The sequence below is a fragment of the Odocoileus virginianus genome, unplaced genomic scaffold (assembly GCF_023699985.2).
Source record: "Odocoileus virginianus isolate 20LAN1187 ecotype Illinois unplaced genomic scaffold, Ovbor_1.2 Unplaced_Contig_11, whole genome shotgun sequence".
Lineage (NCBI taxonomy): Eukaryota > Metazoa > Chordata > Mammalia > Artiodactyla > Cervidae > Odocoileus > Odocoileus virginianus.
Window position 1 is genome coordinate 2,209,968 of NW_027224328.1, and position 16,631 is coordinate 2,226,598.

A 16,631-nucleotide genomic window follows, 5' to 3' on the forward strand; every position below is an offset into this window, starting at 1 on the left:
TTTTATCTCGGGTTCCTCTGCCTGTTCTAAATCTATCTTGAACATCTGGAAGTTCACACTTTATGTACTGTTGAAGCCTGACTTGGAGAATTTTGAGCATTACTTTGCTAGCATATGAGATGAGTAGCAATTGTGCAGTAGTTTGAACATTCTTTGGCATTACCTCTCTCTGGGATTGGAATGAAAACTGACCTTTTCCAATCCTGTGACTACTGCTGAGTTTCCAAATTTGCTGGAATTTTGAGTGCAGCATTTTCACAGCATCATCTTTTAGGATTTGAAAGAGCTCAACTGGAATTTCATCACCTCCAATAGCTTTGTTCATAGTGATGCTTCCTAAGGCCTCATCCTGACTTCACATTCCAGGATACGTGAGTGATCAACCAGCGTGGCTATCTGGGACATGAAGATCTGTTTTGTATAGTTCTTCTGTGTATTCTTGCCACCTCTTTTTTTTTTTTTTTTAATTTTTAATTTTTTATTAGTTGGAGGCTAATTACTTTACAATATTGTAGTGGTTTTTGTCATACATTGACATGAATCAGCCATGGATATACATGTATTCCCCATCCCGATCCCCCCCTCCCACCTCCCTCTCCACCTGATCCCTCTGGGTCTTCCCAGTGCACCAGGTCTGAGCACTTGTCTCATGCATCCAACCTGGGCTGGTGATCTGTTTCACCCTAGATAATATACATGTTTCGATGCTGTTCTCTCGAAACATCCCACCCTAGCCTTCTCCCATAGAGTCCAAAAGTCTGTTCTATACATCTGTGTCTCTTTTTCTGTTTTGCATATAGGGTTATGGTTACCATCTTTCTAAAGTCCATATATATGTGTTAGTATACTGTAATGGTCTTTATCTTTCTGGCTTACTTCACTCTCTATAATGGGCTCCAGTTTCATCCATCTCATTAGAACTGATTCAAATGAATTCTTTTTAATGGCTGAGTAATATTCCATGGTGTATATGTACCACAGCTTCCTCATCCATTCGTCTGCTGGTGGGCATCTAGGTTGCTTCCATGTCCTGGCTATGATAAACAGTGCTGCGATGAACATTGGGGTGCACGTGTCTCTTTCAGATCTGGTTTCCTCGGTGTGTATGCCCAGAAATGGGATTGCTGGGTCATATGGAAGTTCTATTTCCAGTTTTTAAGAAATCTCCACACTGTTTTCCATAGCGGCTGTACTAGTTTGCATTCCCACCAACAGTGTAAGAGGGTTCCCTTTTCTCCACACCCTCTCCAGCATTTATTGCTTGTAGACTTTTGGATAGCAGCCATCCTGACTGGCGTATAATGGTACCTCATTGTGGTTTTGATTTTCATTTCTCTGATAATGAGTGATGTTGAGCATCTTTTCATGTGTTTTTCAGCCATCTGTATGTCTTCCTTGGAGAAATGTCTGTTGAGTTCTTTGGCCCATTTTTTGATTGGGTCATTTATTTTTCTGGAGTTGAGCTGGAGGAGTTGCTTGTATATTTTTGAGATTAATCCTTTGTCTATTGCTTCGTTTGCTATTATTTTCTCCCAATCTGAGGGCTGTCTTTTCACCTTGCTTATAGTTTCCTTTGTTGTGCAAAAGCTTTTAAGTTTCATTAGGTCCCATTTGTTTATTTTTGCTTTTGTTTCTAGTATTCTGGGATGTGGGTCATAGAGGATCCTGCTGTGATTTATGTCGGAGAGTGTTTTGCCTATGTTCTCCTCTAGGAGTTTTATAGTTTCTGGTCTTACATTTAGATCTTTAATCCATTTTGAGTTTATTTTTGTGTATGGTTAGAAAGTGTTCTAGTTTCATTCTTTTACAAGTGGTTGACCAGTTTTCCCAACACCACTTGTTAAAGAGGTTGTCTTTTTTCCATTGTATATCCTTGCCTCCTTTGTCGAAGATAAGGTGACCATAGGTTCATGGATTTATCTCTGGGCTTTCTATTCTGTTCCATTGATCTATATTTCTGTCTTTGTGCCAGTACCATACTGTCTTGATGACTGTGGCTTTGTAGTATAGTCTGAAGTCAGGCAGGTTGATTCCTCCAGTTCCATTCTTCTTTCTCAAGATTATTTTGGCTATTCGAGGTTTTTTGTATTTCCATACAAATTGTGAAATTATTTGTTCTAGTTCTGTGAAAAATATCGTTGGTAGCTTGATAGGGATTACACTGAATCTATAGATTGCTTTGGGTAGGATAGCCATTTTGACAATATTGATTCTTCCAATCCATGAACACGGTATATTTCTCCAGCTGTTTGTGTCCTCTTTGATTTCTTTCATCAGTGATTTATAGTTTTCTATGTATAAGTCTTTTGTTTCTTTAGGTAGATATACTCCTAAGTATTTTATTCTTTTTGTTGCAATGGTGAATGGTATTGTTTCCTTAATTTCTCTTTCTGTTTTCTCATTGTTAATGTATAGGAATGCAAGGGATTTCTGTGTGTTAATTTTATATCCTGCAACTTTACTATATTAATTGATTAGCTCTAGTAATTTTCTGGTAGAGTCTTTAGGGTTTTCTATGTAGAGGATCATGTCATCTGCAAATAGCGAGAGTTTCACTTCTTCTTTTCCTATCTGGATTCCTTTTACTTCTTTTTCTGCCCTGATTGCTGTGGTCAACACTTCCAAAACTATGTTGGATAGGAGTGGTGAGAGTGGGCACCCTTGTCTTGTTCCTGATTTTAGGGGAAATGCTTTCAATATTTCACCACTGAGGGTAATGCTTGCTGTGGGTTTGTCATATATAGCTTTTATTATGTTGAGGTATGTTCCTTCTATTCCTGCTTTCTGGAGAGTTTTAATCACAAATGGATGTTTAATTTTGTCAAAGGCTTTTTCTGCATCTATTGAGATAATCATATGATTTTTATCTTTCAATTTGTTAATGTGGTGTATCACATTGATTGATTTGCAGATATTAAAGAATCCTTGCATTCCTGAGATAAAGCCCACTTGGTCATGGTGTATGATTTTTTTAATATGTTGTTGGATTCTGTTTGCTAGAATTTTGTTAAGGATTTTTGCATCTATGTTCATCAGTGATATTGGCCTGTAGTTTTCTTTTTTTGTGGCATCTTTGTCTGGTTTTGGAATTGGGGTGATGGTGGCCTCATAGAATGAGTTTGGAAGTTTACCTTCTTCTGCAATTTTCTGGAAGAGTTTGAGTAAGATAGGTGTTAACTCTTCTTTAAATTTTTGGTAGAATTCAGCTGTGAAGCCATCTGGTCCTGGGCTTTTGTTTGCTGGAAGATTTCTGATTACAGTTTCGATTTCCTTGCTTGTGATGGGTTTGTTAAGATCTTCTATTTCTTCCTGGTTCAGTTTTGGAAAGTTATACTTCTCTAAGAACTTGTCCATTTCTTCCAAGTTGTCCATTTTATTGACATAGAGCTGCTGGTAGTAGTCTCTTATGATCCTTTGTATTTCAGTGTTGTCTGTTGTGATCTCTCCATTTTCATTTCTAATTTTGTTAATTTGGTTCTTCTCCCTTTGTTTCTTAATGAGTCTTGCTAATGGTTTGTCAATTTTGTTTATTTTTTCAAAAAACCAGCTTTTAGCTTTGTTGACTTTTGCTATGGTCTCTTTAGTTTCTTTTGCATTTATTTCTGCCCTAATTTTTAAGATTTCTTTCCTTCTACTAACCCTGGGGTTCTTCATTTCTTCCTCCTCTAGTTGCTTTAGGTGTAGAGTTAGGTTATTTATTTGACTTTTTTCTTGTTTCTTGAGGTAGGCGTGTAATGCTATGAATCTTCCCCTTAGCACTGCTTTTACAGTGTCCCATAGGTTTTAGGTTGTTGTGTTTTCATTTTCATTCATTTCTATGCATATTTTGATTTCTTTTTTGATTTCTTCTATGATTTGTTGGTTATTCAGAAGCGTGTTGTTTATCCTCCATATGTTTGAATTTTTAATAATTTTTTTCCTGTAATTGAGATCTAATCTTACTGCACTGTGGTCAGAAAAGATGACTGGAATGATTTCAATTTTTTTGAATTTACCAAGACTAGATTTATGGCCCAGGATGTGATCTATTCTGGAGAAGGTTCCGTGTGCACTTGAGAAAAAGGTGAAGTTGATTGTTTTGGGGTGAAACATCCTATAGATGTCAATTAGGTCTAGCTGGTCCATTGTGTCCTTTAAAGTTTGTGTTTCCTTGTTAATTTTCTGTTTAGTTGATCTATCCATAGTTGTGAGTGGGGTATTAAAGTCTCCCACTATTATTGTGTTACTATTAATTTCCTCTTTCATACTCGTTAGTATTTGCCTTACATATTGCGGTGCTCCTATGTTGGGTGCATATATATTTATAATTGTTATATCTTCTTCTTGGATTGATCCTTTGATCATTATGTAGTGTCCTTCTTTGTCTCTTTTCACAGCCTTTATTTGAAAGTCTATTTTATCTGATATGAGTATTGCAACTCCTGCTTTCTTTTGGTCTCCGTTTGCGTGAATATTTTTTTCCAGCCCTTCACTTTTAGTCTGTATGTGTCCCTTGCTTTGGGGTGGGTCTCTTGTAGACAGCATATATAGGGGTCTTGTTTTTGTATCCATTCAGCCAGCCTTTGTCTTTTGGTTGGGGCATTCAACCCATTTACATTTAAGGTAATTATTGATAGGTATGGTCCCGTTGCCATTTACTTTGTTGTTTGGGGTTTGTGTTTATACAACCTTTCTGTGTTTCCTGTCTAGAGAAGATCCTTTAGCATTTGTTGAAGAGCTGGTTTGGTGGTGCTGAATTCTCTCAGCTTTTGCTTGTCTGTAAAGCTTTTGAGTTCTCCTTCATATCTGAATGAGATTCTTGCTGGGTAGAGTAATCTAGGTTGTAGGTTATTCTCTTTCATTACTCTAAGTATGTCCTGCCATTCCCTTCTGGCCTGAAGGGTTTCTATTGATAGATCAGCTGTTATCCTTATGGGAATCCCTTTGTGTGTTATTTGTTGTTTCTCTCTTGCTGCTTTTAATATTTGTTCTTTGTGTTTGATCTTTGTTAATTTGATTAATATGTGTCTTGGGGTGTTTCGCCTTGGGTTTATCCTGTTGGGACTCTCTGGGTTTCTTGGACTTGGGTGGCTATTTCCTTCCCCATTTTAGGGAAGTTTTCAGCTATTATCTCCTTGAGTAACTTCTCATGGCCTTTCTTTTTGTCTTCTTCTTCTGGGACTCCTATGATTCGAATGTTGGGGCGTTTCACATTGTCCCAGAGGTCCCTGAGGTTGTCCTCATTCTTTTGATTCTTTTTTCTTTTTTCCTCTCTGCTTCATTTATTTCCACCATTTTATCTTCTACCTCACTTATCCTATCTTCTGTCTCTGTTATTCTACTCATGGTTCCCTCCAGAGTGTTTTTGATCTCATTTATTGCATTATTCATTTTTAATTGACTCTTTTTTATTTCTTCGAGGTCCTTGTTAAACATTTCTTGCATCTTCTCAATCTTTGTCTCCAGGCTCTTTATTTGCAACTCCATTTTGTTTTCAAGATTTTGGATCATTTTTATTATCATTATTCTAAATTCTTTTTCAGGTAGATTCCCTATCTCCTCCTCTTTTGTTTGACTTGGTGGGCGTTTTTCATGTTCCTTTACCTGTTGGGTATTTCTCTGCCTTTTCATCTTGTTTAGATTGCTGTGTCTGGAGTGGGCTTTGTGCATCCTGGTGGTCTGTGGTTCCTTTTTATTGTGGAGATTTTACCCAGTGGGTGGGGTTGGACGATTGGCTTGTCAAGGTTTCCTGGTTAGGGAAGCTTGTGTCAGTGTTCTGGTGCGTGGAAATGGATTTCTTCTCTCTGGAGTGCAATGGAGTGCCCAGTAATGAGTTTTGCGATGGGTCTATGTGTTAGGTGTGACTTTGGGCAGCCTGTATGTTGACACTTAGGTCTATGTTCCTGCGTTGCTATAGAATTTGCGTGGTATGTCTTGTTCTGGAGCTTATTGGCTCTTGGGTGGTGGTTGGTTTTGGTGTAGGTATGGAGGCTTTTGGATGGTCTCTTATTCCTTAATGTTCCATGTAGTCAGGAGTTTTCTGGTTTTCTCAGGTTTTGGGCTTAAGTCTCCTGCCTCTGGATTTCAGTTTTATTCTTCCAATAGTCTCAAGACTTCTCCAACTATACAGCACTGATAATAAAACTTCTAGGTTAGTGGTGAAAAGATTCTCCACCGTGAGGGACAACCAGAGAGGTTCACAGAGTTACATGAAGAATAGGAGAGGGAGGAAGGAGATAGAGGTGAGCAGGAGGAGAGAAAGGGGGACTCAAGAGGAGAGAGACAGATCTACGCAGTTATCTGTTCCCAAAGTGTTCTCCATAGCCCAGACACCCACAAAGATTCACAGAATTGGATTGGGAAGAGAAGGGGAAAGGAGGAAATAGAGGTGTTCAGATAGAAAACAGAGAGTCAAAAGTGGGAGAGAGTAATCAACACACTCCTGAATAGAAATGGGCACTGAATATTGGATTCTTAAATGTCCAAAATTTATATCATGTACTGAAAAACAAAGATTAAAAATCTAGCATAGAGGTTAGACTCTTTGAAATACAATATTTAAAAACAAAAACAAAAACACAAAATTTAGAAATATATATGAAGTTCAGTTTAAAAATAGGGCTTCTCTCTCTTTTTTTTTTGCAAGGTTATAGTGAAATGAAAATGAAAATTAAGGAATAATAGAGGAGTATTAGAGGACTTTAAAAGGAAATAGGAGAGAAAAACAAGAAAAAGAAAAAAAAAAGAAAGAAAAAAAAAGAAAAAAAATTTTTTTTCCCTAATTAAAAAAAAATCATAAAAATATATGAAAATGAAAGTTGAGGAGTAATGGGGGAGTAGTAGGGAATTTTAAAAGAAAATAAAAGAGAAAAAATTTTTTAAAAAAAAGGAAAGAAAAAAAATTTTTTTTTTTAATTTAACAAAAAATATACATATATATCTAGGAATTTCTCTGGAGCTGTTGCAGTCAGTGTAGGTTCAGTTCAATTTCAGATAGCTCCTCTTTCCAGCTTACACTTCTCAATATCTATAGGCCCCTTCCGGTGTAGTTGGCGTTACCTTCAGGGATTTTAATCTGTTGCACTGGTCCTTTCTGAAGCGGTTCCCTTTGTTTATTTGGCTTCTGTTTGCCGTCTCTTCGGTGTCTAATTTCCGCCCTGACACAGGCGGGTGGAGGTGATCTCTTATTTAGGTTCGCTAGTTCAGTTCAGTCCTGCTACGGGGAGGGCGGGGCGCTGCAGACAGATATCGCTGTGTGTGGATAGCACTCACCGTGTTCTGGCCACACTGGGTTTGCCCCATACAGGGGTGTCTGTGCTTTCCCCGTCTACACTGCTCAGGCTCCCGGCTGCTCTATATGGAGCGGGCCCTGCGTTGAGTGCAGTTCCAGTTTTCGGGTACTCCACAAAAGCGCAGATTCGGTTGCGCCTGCGTTTTGTGCCTTCCCCGGCCTGAGCGGTTCAGGCAGCCAGAGGCTTGGGCGCACTCTCCCCGGATGCGGCGCGCCTTTTCCCTCCGCGGCCCCAGCGCGCCGCCGGTCGGGTGCCTGCGGCTTGCGTTTGTTCAGAGGAGCTGGCCTCTAGCCGCGACCCTCCCGGCGGCGGATGTCGACCATCCAGAATCTCAGGAATTCTTTAGATAGGAACCGGGGGCCTGTTTGCAGTGTGGGAGGGGGTGGCTTCTCTGGGGCTGAGTTTGCCCCTTTCCCCTCCCCCCTGCCTCCTACCTCCAGCGGGGATGGGGCGGCTCTTCTCTGGAGTTTCTCAGTCCCTTTGTTTTGCGAACCGCCGGCAGTGTGTTCAGGCTGGTTAATTTTCTCTCTTGCTATCCCACAGTTTAAAAAAGCTCCCTCCGACTGCTCTCAGGGCCTTCGGGCCCAGTCCTTACCCTAAGCAATGCCGCCCGCTCCTCTCCGTTTCGCCCCCACTTGCTGGTGGCGGGTGCGGGCGTCTGGGGTACTTTTCTGCTGGGAGTTGCTTTTAGGCACGTAATCTGTGGGCCTTATTTAATTTTTCCTCCCAGTTAGGTTGCCCTCCGAGATTTGAAAACTTCCCTCAGACCCGCCAGCGCGAGGGTTTCCTGGTGATTGGAAACTTCCTCTATTAAGACTCCCTTCCCGGGACGGGTCTCCATCCCTAGCTCTTTTGTCTCCCTTTTTATCTTTTATATTTTGTCCTACCTCCCTTCGAAGACAATGGGTTGCTTTTCTGGGCGCCTGATGTCCTCTGCTAGCGATCAGAAGTTGTTTTGTGAACTTTGTTCAGCGTTCAATTGTTCTTTCGATGAATTTGTAGGAGAGAAAGTGGTCTCCCCATCCTATTCCTCCGCCATCTTCGCCACCTCTTCTTAATATCTTCTGCTTCAGTTAGGTCCATACCATTTCTGTCCTTAATTGTGCCCATCTTTGCATGAAGTGTTCCCTTGGTATCTCTAGTTCTCTTGAAGAGATCTCTAGTCTTTCCTGTTGCTTTTCTCTATTTCTTTTCATGGATCACTAAGGAAGGCTTTCTTATCTCTCCTTGATATTCTTTGGAACTCTGATTTCAAATGGGTGTATCTTTCTATTTCTCCCTTGGCTTTTCTTCTTTACTTTTCTACGGCCTCTTCAGAGAACCGTGTTGCCTTTTTGTATTTCTTTTTCTTGGAGATGGTCATGATCACTGCCTCCTGTACAATGTCATGAACCTCCACCCATAGTTCTTCAGGCACTCAGTCTATCAGACTAACCTCTTGAATCTATTTGTCACTTCCACTGTATAGTTGTAGGGGATTTGATTTAGGTCTTACCGAAATGGTCTAGTGGTTTTCCCTACTTTCTTCAATTTAAGTCTGAATTTTGCAATAAGGAGCTCATGATCTGAGCCACATCCAGCTTCCCATCTTGTTTTGATGACTGTATAGAGCTTCTCCATCTTTGGCTACAAAGAATATAATCATTCTAATTTCGATATTGACCATCTGATGATGTCCATGTTTAGACTCATCTCTTGTGCTGTTGGAAGAAAGTGCTTGTCATGACCAATGTGTTCTCTTGGCAGAACTCTGTGAACCTTTATCCTGATTCATTTTGTACTCTAATGTCAAATTTGCCCGTCACTCCAGGTATTTCTTGACTTCCTACTTTGGCATCCAGTTCCCTATGATGAAAAGGGCATCATTTTGAGGGGTTAGTTCTAGAAGGTCTTCATAGAACCATTCAACTTCAGCTTCTTCAGCATTACTGGTTGGGGCATAGACTTGGATTACTGTGATATTGAATGGTTTGCCTTGGAAATGAACAGAGATCATTCTGTCATTTTTGAGATTGCACCCAAGTACTGCATTTTGGACTCTTTTGTTGACTATGAGGGCTACTCCATACCATTTGTCACTAATTCAGAAGACTTACTACCTTGTCTATATTAAAATAACTGTTACAAAGAGATGAATGCCTAAACTTACTTTTCAGCTTTTCACCCCAGTGCTTAAAGAGCTACACATAATTTTATTATTCTTAAATAAGTTATTCATGTTTCCTCTGATTAAAATAAATGTCTTTGGGAAGGTAAAACATCAAACAATATCAAGCTGTATCACCATGGCAGAGATTGAAATACAGAATACTTGCTATATCATTCATTGATGATCCTTAAATCATAGCTTATTATTTGTATTTTTAACAGGCATATTTGTTGTAAATAACAAAAGCCCAAGTTTCCATCAGGGGGATAATAAGCATTTCAATTTTCACTTCACAAGAAAATAGGGAAAGCAGAAAAAGTTGACCTTTTAGCAAAACACACATGAACATCCAAAAATGTAAAACATTAAATAAACTATCAAATTTGCCTTAAATGTATTTTTTTCATCAATTGTCACTTATATCAAGAAAAGGGTAAATGTTTATCTACCATTCCTAAGGATATTCACTTTCAGCATAACTTCTAGACCATTGAATTCAAGCAAGCACTATTTTTTAGCTTTTTAAAATCTAGAAAGATGGAATGTAAACTCAGTTATGTCCTTGTAATGAAGATTAATATTTGAGTCTTCTAAAACAATGACTAATGGCTACCTATATGGTTGCATCTATCAATTATATTTTATTTTCATAAACTAAATTGATAATTTTCTGTTACTCACATCCTAGAATTATAGCAATTGAAACATACATTAGAGATCAATGTAAAATGCACTAATGTTGACTTTTAAAATTTGAAGTACTTATGTCTACTGCTGTCGTACACTTTGCTGTTTTCAATTAAATAATGTTATACATGTCAGGTTCTTTTTTATATGTTAAATATGGGTTTCCTCTGAAGAATCTGCTTGAAATACCAGAGACCCGGGTTTGATCTTTGGGTCGGGAAGATCCCCTAGAGAAGGGAATGACTACCCACTCCAGTAGTCTTGCCTGGAGAATTCCATGGACAGAGGAGCTTGGCAGGCTACAATTGATGGGATTGCAAAGAGTCAGATAAGACTGCATGACTACACTTTCATTTTCACTTTCTCTGGCATTTAACTTTAATAAAATCTATGTTCAGACAACATACAGCAAAGAAAATTATGCAAAATACAATTAGTAGTTTTACTAATAACAATTTATGTTTTATGATATGAATTTACTTTTTATGATATGAACATATCTATTTGTGACAATGTCTATTAATGGCCATACCTAGTGAGATAGATAAATTAAAAGTCAATAACAAGTGAAAATGTCCTTTTAATATAATGACAAGATCAATTCATTTTTAAGGCAGTTTTTAAATGGAGGGAAATTACCAACTGACTCTAAGTAAAGGATATATTTATGTTCTTCTGAAGAAGAAACTCTTAATCTAGGTAAAATTTTATAAGAAAAAATTTGAAAAAAAGAACCTGTGTGACTGTATTCAAATAGATATTGAGAGGTAAAATATTAATGATAAATAAATAAAAGTAGAGAATAAATATGTCTTTTCATTGTTTGAGAATGGGTGAAAGTACTAATTTGGACTTTATTGAGTAGAGAATACAAGCTGTAAAATGTAGGGCACTAATAAAACTAAGGCATATTAAATAAATAAGTTCTTCTAGAGGAAAGTAAAAAATATTTATTGTGAAAGATAAGAAAAAGATAATGTAGAATGCAAAGAAGCAATATATTATACTTAAAATTGATTATATAGGATTACATACAAATAATACATATGAATTTACAATAATTTTAAAATTAGGTTAAATATATATGGAATAGCTTGCAGTTATTTTAAGAATGTTTTAATTTAAAATCTTTTATTTAATGCAGCTATTATTGTGAAAGATAAGAAAAAGATAAAGTAGAATGCAATGAAACAATATACTATACTTAAAATTAATTATATATACTTACATACAAATATAAAGAGCAACATTGCATAGGAACCTGGAATGTTAGGTCCATTGAATCAAGGCAAATTGGAAGTGGCCAAACAGGAGATGGCAAGAGTGAGCATCAACATTTTAGGAATCAATGAACTAATGGACTGGAATGGATGAATTTAACTCGAATAATCATTATATCTACTACTGTGGGCAAGACTCCCTTAGAAGAAATGGAGTAACCATCATAGTCAACAAGAGTCTGAAATGCAGTACTTGGATGCAATCTCAAAAACTTGGACAGAATTATATCTGTCCGTTTCCAAGGCAAACCATTCAATATCATGGTAATCCAAGTCTATGCCCTGACCAGTAATGCTGAAGAAGCTGAAGTTGAATAGTTCTGTGAAGACCTACAAGACCTTTTAGAACTAATACCCCCAAAAGATGTCCTTTTCATTATAGGGGACTGGAATGCAAAAGTAGGAAGTCAAAACACCTGCAATAACACACAAATTTAGCCTCGGAGTACAGAATAAAACAGGGCAAAGGCTAATAGAGTTTTGCCAAGAGAATGCACTAGTCATAGCAAACGCTCTCTTCCAACAACACAAGAGAAGACTCTACACATGAACAACACTAGGTGGCCAACACCGAAATCAGATTGATTATACTCTTTGCAGCCAAAGATGGAGAAGCTCTATACAGTCAGCAAAAACAAGACCAGGAGTTGACTGTGGCTCAGATCATGAACTCCTTACTGCAAAATTCAGACTTAAATTGAAGAAAGCATGAAAAACCACTAGACCATTCAGGTATGACCTAAATCAAATCCCTATGATTATACAGTGCAAGTGATAAATAAATTTAAGGGACTAGATCTGATAGACAGAGTGCCTGATTAAGTATGGATGGAGATTCATGACATTGTACAGAGGACAGGGATCAAGATCATCCCCAAGAGAAAGAAATGCAAAATAGCAAAATGACTGTCTGAGGAGGCATTACAAATAGCTGTGAAAAGAAGAGAAGTGAAAAGCAAAGGAGAAATGGAAAGATGTACTCATTTGAATGCAGAGTTACAAAGAATAGCAAGGAGATATAAGCAAGCCCTCCTCAGAGATCAGTGCAAAAAATAGAGGAAAACAACAAAACAGGAAACACTAGAGATCTCTTCAAGAAAATTAGAGATACTAAGGGCATTTCATGCAAAGAAGGCCTTAAAAAAAGGAAAGAAATGGTATGGATCTAACAGAAGCAGAAAATATTAAGAAGAGGTGGCAAGAATACACAGAAGAACTGTACTAAAAAGATCTTCATGACCCAGGTAATCACGATGGTGTGATCACTCACCTAGAGCCAGACATCTTGGAACGTGAAGTCAAATGGACCTTCAGTTCACTTCAGTTCATTTCAGTTGTCGCTCAGTCATGTCCGACTCTTTGTGATCCCATGAATCGGAGCACGCCAGGCCTTCCTGTCCATCACCAGCTCCTGGAGTCTACTCAAACCCATGTCCATCGAGTCAGTGATGCCATCCAACCATCTCATCCTCTGTCGTCCCCTTCTCCTCCTGCTCCCAATCCCTCCCAGCATCAGGGTCTTTTCCAATGAGTCAACTCTTCACATCAGGTGGCCAAAGTACTGGAGTTTCAGCTTCAGCATCAGTCCTTCCAGTGAACACCCAGGACTGATCTCCTTTAGGATGGACTGGTTGGCTCCTTGTAGTCCAAGGGACTCTCAGGAAGCATCATTAAGAACAAAGCTAGTGGAGGTGATGGAATTCCAGTTGAGCTCTTTCAAATCCTAAAAGATGATGCTCTGAAAGTGCTGCACTCAATATGCCAGCAAATTTGGAAAACTCAGCAGTGGCCACAGGACTAGAAAAGGTCAATTTTCATTCCAATCCCAAAGAAAGGCAATGATAAGGAATGCTCAAACTCCTGCACAATTGCACTCATCTCACATGCTAGTAAAACCCACTCCAGTGTTCTTGCCTGGAGAATCCCAGGGACAGGGGAGCCTGGTGGGCTGCTGTCTGTGGGGTCGCACAGAGTCGGACATGACTGAAGCAACTTAGCAGCAGCAGCAGCAGCAGCAGCAGCAGCAGCAGCACATGCTAGTAAAGTGATGCTTAAAATTCTCCAAGCCAGGCTTCAGCAATATGTGAACCATGAACTTCCATGATGTTCAAGCTGGTTTTAGAAAAGGCAGAGGAACTAGAGATCAAATTGCCAACATCCACTGGATCATCAAAAAAGCAAGAGAGTTCCAGAAAAACATCTATTTCTGCTTTATTGACTATGCCAAAGCCTTTGACTGTGTGGATCACAATAAACTGTGGAAAATTCTAAAGAGATGGGAATACCAGACCACCTGACCTGCCTCTTGAGAAATCTGTATGCAGGTCAGGAAGCAACAGTTAGAACTGGACATGGAACAACAGACTGGTTCCAAATAGGAAAAGGAGTATGTCAAGGCTGTATATTGTCACCCTGCTTATTTAACTTATATGCAGAGCATATCATGAGAAACGCTGGGCTGGATGAAGCACAAGCTGGAATCAAGATTGCTGGGAGTAATATCAATAACCTCAGATATGCAGATGACACCACCCTTATGGCAGAAAGTGAAGAAGAACTAAAGAGTCTCTTGATGAAAGTGAAAGAAGAGAGTGAAAAAGTTGGCTTAAAGCTCAACATTCAGAAAACTAAGATCATGGCATCCGGTCCCATCACTTCATGGCAAATAGATGGGGAAACAGTGGAAACAGTGGCTGACTTTATTTTTCTGGGCTCCAAAATCACTGCAGATGGTGACTGCAGCCATGAAATTAAAAGACGCTTACTCCTTGGAAGGAAAGTTATGACCAACCTAGACAGCATATTAAAAAGCAGAGACATTACTTTGTCAACAAAGTTCCATCTAGTCAAGGTTATGGTTTTTCCAGTGGTCATGTATGGATGTGAGAGTTGGACTATAAAGAAAGTTGAGTGCCAAAGAATTGATGCTTTTGAACTGTGGTGTTGGAGAAGACTCTTGAGAGTCCCTTGAACTGCAAGGAGATCCAACCAGTCCATCCTAAAGGAGATCAATCCTGGGTGTTCTTTGGAAGGACTGATGTTGAAGCTGAAACTCCATAATTTTTGGCCACCTGATGTGAAGAACTGACTCATTTGAAAAAACACTGATTCTGGGAAAGTTTGAGGGCAGTAGAAGAAGGGGACGACAGAGGATGAGATGGTTGGATGGCATCACCGACTCAATTGACATGGGTTTGGGTGGACTCTGGGAGTTAATGATGAACAGGGAGGCCTGGCGTGCTGCAGTTCATGGGGTTGCACAGAGTTGGACACGACTGAGTGACTGAACTGAACTAAATTCTAAAAACATGTATAATTTAAAACATGTTGTTTAATGCAGCTATATATATAAAGTTACTTTAATAATTGCTGTCTTGGTGAGACTTTTTTAAATGAACAAATAAAGAGGAAATTTAAAAAGATGAAAAATGGTATCATGCAACACAAGATGGTAAAACTGAGAAAGTTAATATACTGTCACAATACAAGGCAAGAACTATGTTAGAAAAGATGAAGCATGTTTCATAACTAAATACTGAGCATCCAAACCATTAGAAATTACAAAAAAAAAAAAAACCTGCATGTACTTAATACTAAAAGTTCAACAAAGGTTTGAGAAAAGTATGTAGGTTAAACAATCATAATTGGAGATTTAAACAATTACCTCTCATTGCTTATCTAGCAAGCAGATATACCAGTAAGGCTATAAACATTTTTAAACTAGACAATTAACCAACACATAGAGGAACACACACACTTATATACTCATATAGAAATACTCATATTTTTAATTACACTTAAATTTCCCAAAAATTCACTATATTTTCATAATCCTGATTATATTAATATGAAATATATAGAACTGTAGTGTTACTATAATAGCCTTCAGTCAAGTTTGGCAAATGGACACTTGAAATGTGAGCATTAAAATTTAATTTTTATTAGTTATAAAGAAATAAAAATTTAAGATATCTTCCTCATTCACACCAGATATAATCTATATAGTATATAACATATAGCAGAGATATAAATTTCTTTCATATTCATAGAAATTCTCTACAATTTAAGCTAGAAGGCAATAAGCAAAAATGTGAAAACTTTTATCTGGTTTTAAGTTAACTAAATAACATACAAACCCAAGAAAAATCCACAGTGAAAATTCTGTTTTTATATGATTTAAAAGGAAAATGCAATAGCAAAATCTGTCTTCTGAAATATTGGTGGCCCTAAATGCATACATCACAAACAAAAAATAAGAAAGAATAGATTTGAGGAGGTGCCACAAGAAACTAAAAATTAAAAAGTGGTTTTAGTTCAGTTCAGTCACTCAGTCGCGTCCGACTCTTTGCGACCCCATAAATCACAGCACACCATGCCTCCCTGTCCATCACAAACACCCGGAGTCTACTCAAACTCATGTCCATTGAGTCAGTGATGCCATCCAGCCATCTCATCCTCTGTCGTCCCCTTCTCCTCCTGCCCCCAATCCCTCCCAGCATCAGGGTCTTTTCCAAAGAGTCAGCTCTTCGCATGAGGTGGCCAAAGTATTGGAGTTTCAGCTTCAGCATCAGTCCTTCCAATGAACACCCAGGACTGATCTCTAGGATGAACCAGCTGAATCTCCTTGCAGTCCAAGGGACTCTCAAGAGTCTTCTCCAACACCACAGTTCAAAAGCATCAATTCTTTGGCACTCAACTTTCTTTATAGTCCAACTCTCACATCCATACATGACTACTGGAAAACCCATAGCTTTGACTAGGGAGACCTTCACTGGCAAAGTAATTTTTCTGCTTTTTAATGTGCTATTTGGTTGGTCATAACGTTTCTTCCAAGGAGCAATTGTCTTTGAATTTCATGGCCACAGTCACCATCTGCAGTGATTTTGGATCCCCGAAAAAATGACATTTGTCACTGTTTCCACTGTTTCCCATCTATTTGCCATGAAGTGATGGGACCAGATGCCATGATCTTAGTTTTCTGAATGTTGAGTTTTAAGCCAACTTTTTCAATCTTCTCTTTCACTTTTGTCAAGAGGCTCCTTAGTGAATAATAACATTTAAAAATTTACCAGGTCTTTCACAAAGTCTCCAGGTAAGATGAAAAAAGGAATGCTTCCCAATAGAGCCTTGATAACAAAACTTGTCAGCTTACATAATGTTAAGGAACTCTGTCCTGTCTCTTTGTGAAAATGAAGAAAATATTTTAATCAAAATATGATATGTGTAGTGATTTTAAGAGAAGGA